The 7,574-nt window shown below is 41.8% G+C and overlaps 1 long non-coding RNA gene across 1 annotated transcript; it reads left to right on the top strand.

Moving 5' to 3' along the window:
* Window positions 309-4,271, top strand: LOC106502992. Its single transcript, XR_001296660.2, has 3 exons — window positions 309-381; window positions 818-873; window positions 3,527-4,271. It is a non-coding gene; the product is annotated as an uncharacterized LOC106502992 (long non-coding RNA).

Genomic DNA, 7,574 nt, shown 5'->3' with positions numbered 1-7,574 from the left:
ATCATTTTTATTTCCTTCATAGCACTTGTCACAATTTGTCATTACCTAGTTTTCTATTTATTTGTGTATCATCTATATTCTCAGCTAGAGCTCATAAAAAGTAAAAGACTTCATTCGTGTTCCTTGTTGTCTTCCTGGGGCCTGATGTAGGCTCTGACTAGACATTACATATTTTGCCTGATAGCTCAAATTTACTGAACTGCAAAGCTATGACTCAAACCCAGTTGTCATGTGGTTTCTTTCATGATACCAATTGGATAGGGAGATACTACACTGCATGATTTCTATCCTCCTAACTCTTGGAATTTATCTAGAGTGTTAAGTCTGCTGCTGCTGCTGCTGCTGCTGCTAAGTCTAGAAAAGATCAAACACAGAATCCAAGTGACAATTGGTTCCAAGCTTCAGAAAACTCCCCACACTTCATGCTTCTCCTTTGAGAATTTTTCCATATTTTCCTTTGAGAATCCAGGCTCAGCATCATAAGGATTTATCATGTCCTTGACATGGAATGATTTACGCTATTTCGCTCCCTATATCTCTCTATTCCCTACTATTGCTACACCATTCTACCCACCTATGTCCTTTGTCAAGACTATGACAATCAGGGACTTCCTTGGTGGCCCTGTGGCTAAGACTCTCTGCTCCCAGTGCAGGGGGCCTAGATTCAAGCCCTGGTCAAGGAACTAGATCCTGCATGCCGAATTTAAAAAAAAAGACTAGGAAAATCAAGTAGCCTCCCTTGTTATCTGCACTGCAGCCAAGGTATCCTTGTGAAACAGAAATCTAATTGTGCTCTTTCCCTACTCCAAACCTACAGCTGTCTTGGATGAAATCCAGTCTCAGTAGCCTCTCTTTCAAGACTCCTCAGAAGAGGTAAGTAGACACCTCTCAACCTCTGCAAGTCCGTTTCTTGTTACTTCTCTCCCTGAACTTTAACATTTCAGTTCTTTGAACGCCCATGCTCTCTCTCCCTGTTGACTAATTCTCTTGTCCAGAGCATGGCGCTACCTGCTTTTTGATTGACTTCCTCCCGCTCAGCCTCAGGTTTCAGCTCAGGCATCGCTTCCTCTGTGAGGGCTTCTCTCACACCCTCCCCCACCTCTCCACCACAGCTCATGTGTTTACACTGCAGGTTCCCACGCTCTTGTTTTCTTCCTCTACCATAACACTTATATTATTTATATTTTCTTTTTAAATTGTCTTCCTTTACTGTTCTATAATAAGCTTCCTGAAGCCAGAAATCCTATCTATCCTATCCTGTCTTCCTATTATATGCCCAATGACTTGTACATACTAAATGGTTAGTGAATATTTATTGGCTAGCTGGCTGGCTGGATGGACAGAAAGACAGGTCACAGTACTTGGAAATGTCTCCAAAATAATCATACAAACTCCAGCTGGATTGCTCCACTTATGGATAGGAAATCATAGTCAGAAGGCAGAGGCCGACTGGTGGCAGACATTGGTGGACAGAGGGGAGCTGCCCCATTTTGGTTGCAATGTCCAATCCATATAATAGCTAGCCAGTTTCTTCTAATTGAGAGAGTTTACATGGTTATTTTGGAGAACCAATTCCTATAAAGAATAGACAGACATTCTACTAAGGTTTCAAGTTTCAACTAATAATTCAGAAGGATAAAGGGCAAGCGACCAGGAACATTTTTAAAAAATCAATTTCAAAGACTCTCACATAGCAACAGTAGAAATTCAGTGTGTGTGTGTGTGTGTGTGTGTGTGCGTGTGTGTGCACACGCTCAGTCACTCAGTCATGTCTGACTCTTTGCAAACTCATGGACTGCAGCCTGCCAGGTTCCTCTGTCCTTGGGATTCTCCAGGCAAGAATACTGGAGCAGGTTGGCATTTCCTCCTCCAGGACATCTTCCTGACCCAGGATCGAACTCACGTCTCTTGCATCTCCTGCATTGGCAGGTGGATACTTTGCACCACCTGGGAAGCCCCTAGTAATTCAGAATCAGGTATATTTGCCTGCCATTATTTATAGGGGACTAATTGTATGTAGGGTGTCTTGAGTTACACAACTTTTGCTGTACTTTTCACAATCCCCACTCAGAATTCTGACCTAGTTTGCCTCCTAACTGCTGCTCATCAAAGCAGGTAGTTTCCAGGACTGATGGCAGCCTTGAGAAGACAGGCAGAGAGCATGTTATGATCAACAATACAAGCATCTTTAAAAAAAAAAAAAAGCACAGTACAAACTCTCCTCCTTGGAAGAGCTATTTCTAAGTTTTCCTTCCCTACTGCCAAAGAAAAAATATAATCATAATGGAGTCATTATAAATTTGAGAGTTGGGACCTTATGACATATATTAGTCTCTTGTCACGACCAGCATCCCAGTGACAAAATTTCTGTGCAAGTACAAGCTATGGCAGTTCTCAGACTTTCACTAAATGTTCAGTCAACCTCCTGACACTCTCTTCAAGGACCTGGTTAATGAAAACAAGGTCCCTAACTGAAAACACAGTTTTAATATTTACTTTCCGGGAAACTGTAAAGATACCATAAACAAACTCTAATCCCCTCTAATGTTTGCATAACTATCAACCTTCTGCAATTATCAGTCCTTTTCAGTTTTAAAATTTCACAGGTATAGCACCAAGTTCTCAAGGCTGAAGATTATTAAATAAATAGTGAATTTCAGACCACTCGTATAAGAAATGTGGCTAATTTTAAGTTACTTTTACAGTTCAACATGTACAAGAAAATGCAAGAAGAAATAGATCGTTACTATTTTAAGTACTTTCTTGCCACCTTTATTTTATCTATAGCTGAGCATGCAAAGTGTGGCAGGAACGTTTGTTGAACAGAACTTTTTTCTTTTTTTTCTGACTGCATCATGTGATGTGATTTGATTCAGGGTCCAACTTGCTGGAGTGAGAAACAAGGGACAGAGAACAGTGACAGGTTGAGGAGGTCACAGACACATGGTCCCTGGAACGTGCATGTCCCTTGCTTGGTGACCATAGGAGAAGGAAGTGCTGGGTCAGGGAAAAGCTCTAGCCAAACTGGGCCACGTTGACTTGATACCAGCTGTAGAGAAGGTCTGGTCCCCTGGTCGGATCTAATTCCCCATGTGTTTGATCTGGCACCAGACTTTAGCCAGCTCTGCCCAAAGTATTTCCCCTACTGGCCTTCCGTGCTGTGCTATTTAGAGACAAGACTCTAAACTGGCAATGAGTACAGAGATAACTGATCAAAATGTCAAATGATTTATAACTGAAATCCAGGTGAACAGGGTATTAAAAAAAAAACAAAACACCTGCACTCATTTAACCCTTCTTCTCCTCATTCTTTTTCAACATGTCTGTTTCTCTTGCTTTGTGACTGATCTTCTCACATCCTCTTTGTGCCTTCCCCTCCACTTCTCTACTCCTCACCCTCCACTGACTACCCTGCCACATCATTGCCTATGTCAGTTTAGGGGAATTTCTCAGCATCTTGGAGTCTTAGTTTCTTCATCAGTAAAATGGGATTAATGATATGTCTCAATGAATTTCTGTGCTGCAGAGTGCATGCCCAGTGCTCAATCAAAATGGCACAGATCTCAAGTTCTCCCCTCCGCCACTGCTTCTTCCTTGAAGACAACTCCCAGTCCTGACTTATCACTGGAGATTCCAGCTGAATGCATAAGGACACACGTACTTAACACCAGCCACAATTTACGTTGGAAGAAAGAGGAGACCACTTGGAGAATAAAGGAGAAAGAGCCAACACACACTCAGCGTGGGACTGCCAACCATGAGCTTGATTCGGCCTTTGAGACGTTTCATTTCGCAAGCTGAGATTACAATAGCAAGCGTGTACCCATATTCGTGCTAAAACCTTATTCATGAACCTGCTGTTCTGCTGTAATGATGGAAAGCTAGACTCATTCCAAGTAGAGGAGTGAGCTACAGCCAACTTTCGATTAATGAAGGACAGCTGATCGGACTTGGAGCTCCTCTGGGGGTCCGGCAGGGCCACATTTCTGTCACATGCACCATTTTATTCTCCGCTTTCCTGCACTGAGGCAGATCCTGGGAAGGAGCCATAAATTACTTTCGATCACGCACATGCCATCAGTCGGTTGGAGGAGATGGGATGTTGATCTGCCTCTTTGGGGAAAAGGAGGCAGCTAGATTGACCCTCAACCATCTCTAGATGCTTCAATTGTCATCTTCTGCTTGTCTCCTCCTCGCTCTTCCTTTCCTCTCCTTCTGCTCCGGATTGCAGCTAAGGATCTAAAGAAGTAAAGAAGTTTAGGCTTGAATGCAATGGGGTGGGTGGGGCCACAAGGCTATAATTATAATTAAATACTCAAGTTCTACCTAGTCTCTGATGAATTCATTCATTCCGTCCATCAGTCAGTCAGCATTCATTGTCTCTCCACATAGCCAGAAAGCACTAAACTCAAGCCTGTTCTAGGAAACTTACTTTGGTTGGAATAATTCCCAACCATAGTTGTGGCTAAATATCCTGCGGAGTTTGGGGGCAGGGGATGGGGACTGCATATTCCTGGGCCCTACCCTCCAAGGAGCCCGATGCAGTGTTTCGATGGGGTTCTCAACATCTGTGTCCAGACGTGTGACACAGTCCCTCCGTGACATTACCACATGCTTCTGTATCACGAATGTCTGCCTCCAGTCTTTCTCTCTCTGGTCACAAACACCATCTATTCACATTAATTAGCTAATCAGATAAACTTCATCATGACGTTTTTTTCCTCTCACAAGGAATATAGATCCACTGGACAAACACATAGAAGCCCTGAGCCAGGAACTCAGTCTATATTAGCCATCAGTGTGGAGTCCTGGCCTTTCCTCCCCTGTCTTAACCAAGGTCTTCAGGAGACAATAGACTTTGCATAGAAAACACTGGAGATTTTCAAACTGAGGGAAGGTGGTGCTTTCCGGGAGGTTTGCCAAAGACAGGTATTTTAGCTGCCACTTAATCTGACCCAAGGTAGAACTAGCCAGCACCAGGTTCTCACGATTCAGGGGACTGGGGGAATTCTTTCCTTACTCTCTGTAGAAGCAGCAGACTGGAATTGGGCCTTGTGTTGAAGCATAGAAATCTGAATCTTAAAACAGAACATGACCTTAGGAGACCCCCAGAGAATCTGAGAAACAGATCGGCAACTCCCACATAATCAAGAGTTGGCAGAGAACACTGGATATGCTTAGAAAGATTAGTTTGTGCCTGACTTAAATGTTCTGCCTAATTTTCATTAGGCAGAATGAAATGCCTAACTTCCATACAAGCTGATATATTTTAAGTTTGAGACTATCTATGACAAAATCTTTTTTCTTAATAGTCTGAAGTTGGCCATATTGTATTGTATAAAACATGTAATTCTTTACTATCCAGTTCTGGGATTACCTATTAAGGAAAAAAATCTATGTGATCTTAAGCCCAAGAGGTCTAAGTCAGTCTTGGATTTAAGCCTTCCATGAACACTGGGTTTGAAGGTGGTATTTCCTTAAGGGCACATCCATCCCCGTGAATCCAGAAAACACTAGAGATGCTGAGGTTAATACGTAGAAGATGAACAAATAATAGCAGAATTTAATTGTTTAATTCTGATTGAAAGGGAAAGATAGGAAAGAAACATCAAATTAGTAGAGGCACTTGGAGAGAAGATTTTAAGGCTGAAAAGTACCAAAACAAACGCCTGTTAGACTAATTGAAACTTTTAAATGAGCTGGAGAACATTGAACACATGCTGTTCTGTGGTTTCTCATACCACCCCACTCTACCCTCAGTCATTACAAGGCAGCAGTGGAATAACTTGATAAAATAAGTTTTGCATCACTGACATATCACATTTTTGGTGAATGAGTAACTGGCTAGGTCATAAAATCAGAACATAGACATTTCTTTAAATGTCAAATGTTGTTGGAAAGTAACCTGAGGGTATCTTTCATGGTTCTACTCACAGGCTTCAAACTTCACCTGTTTGTCAGTTGACTGTGGTGTGATGGCCTCACGTGGCTTAGGTGTGTCACAGGTCACCAGCAGCACACACAGTGTCGGTCACAGACTGCAGAGCTGGGAAACAAGTGGAATGAGACAAAGCTCATTTCAGATATCTGCCATTCCAAATGTCAGGACGATTAGAGATTAAACAGGAGGAAATTACATGGACCAAAAAAAAGGAAGGGAAAACTTGAGGTCACAAATGACCAAGTTTTATTTCATAATTATCTACATATAAACACACATATATGTAGTTCTTATGTTTCTCCTCTTCTGCTAGTAAAATAATAATACCCATCTTGTTTATGTGGGAGAAGCATGAAACAGATAAAATAACCAAATCACATTTTATTGCAAGAGCCATAGCCTCAGGACATTTAGAAGTTGGAGACCAGAAATAAATGGAGACAGAAGGGGATCATAGTAAAGAGGGAAAGTCTTCCAGCCTTTACCCAGCCAAGAACATGTTTTCTTTTTCTTCCTAAATTCGGGGTGGTCTATAAAACCACTCTCATTAAAGCTTCAGAAAAACTTTGACAAGCATTTTCGGTAGAGGGACGGAATAGGCATTTACAAGCAGCTCCAGTGAACTGGTTAACAGAGTACATAACATTGGAGGAGCCTCCCATGCCTAACATTTTGTATATTTGCTTGGATTTGTACTGAAGATGGGGAAAATAAATAACTAGGGGATCATAAAACAACTAGCCACATGTATGAAGCCAAGAAGAAAGTCTGAACTTTAAATAACTGCAGAACTGAAAAATCAAAAGCTCTGTAACTATATTTTCACTCTAATTCTAAGAAGTGACCAGTTTGGTGGTGAACCAATGTGGTACAGAGTTTGATATGGAAACAGATGAGGCCCAAGAAGAAAACTAAAAACATGAGCCTCATTAGCCTAGGAGAAGATAGTCCCTAGCAAGGAGAGACTGGTAGTCAGAATCAAAACTATGGAACTATGGCTTGTCCGCCTAAACTTGCTTAGTTCAGCTACTCAAATATTGATGTCTTCTGTTACCTCTGGGAGGAGCTACTTTCAGCCCCATGAAATCCAGACCCTGACCTTGACTTCTCTAAGTACATCTGCCTAAGCTAGTTGTGGGGTTCCTGCAAAGTGATGGGAATTTGATATTCTGGAGATCCAGTTAAGTTGATCAGGTAGATACTTGTTGTTATAACATTGCCTGAGCAAATCCAAGTTTTGTGTACATACTTTTCTCTCAACTAGACCTTGATCTTTACAGGAAAAATTATTGTCATATTCATTCCCATATCCCCAGTGCACATAGCTGATGCTCAAAAATATTTACTGAATGAATGGACTAACATGCCACTCAAAGTAAAAGAGGCTTCAGAGTAAAATGTTGAAAGTTACACATTCATTCAGTAGATTTTTACTGCGCACCCAGATCTTATGCTAACTAGGGATAAAAAAGAAATAAAAGGCAATATACATGCCCTCAAGGAGCTTACATCTCAAGCAGGAGGCAAGACCTACTATGGAGGGGCAGTGGAAAAGAAAGAAGAGGGCAGACTCAAGAGACAGTGGGGACACCAAACCAACAGCACTGGATACCAGTTTCTCACTTGGATGGAA

The sequence above is a fragment of the Capra hircus genome, chromosome 16, assembly GCF_001704415.2.
Source record: "Capra hircus breed San Clemente chromosome 16, ASM170441v1, whole genome shotgun sequence".
Taxonomy (NCBI): Eukaryota; Metazoa; Chordata; class Mammalia; order Artiodactyla; family Bovidae; genus Capra; species Capra hircus.
The sequence above is the reverse complement of the archived record's forward strand: the minus strand, read 5'-3'. Positions and strand labels throughout refer to the sequence as shown.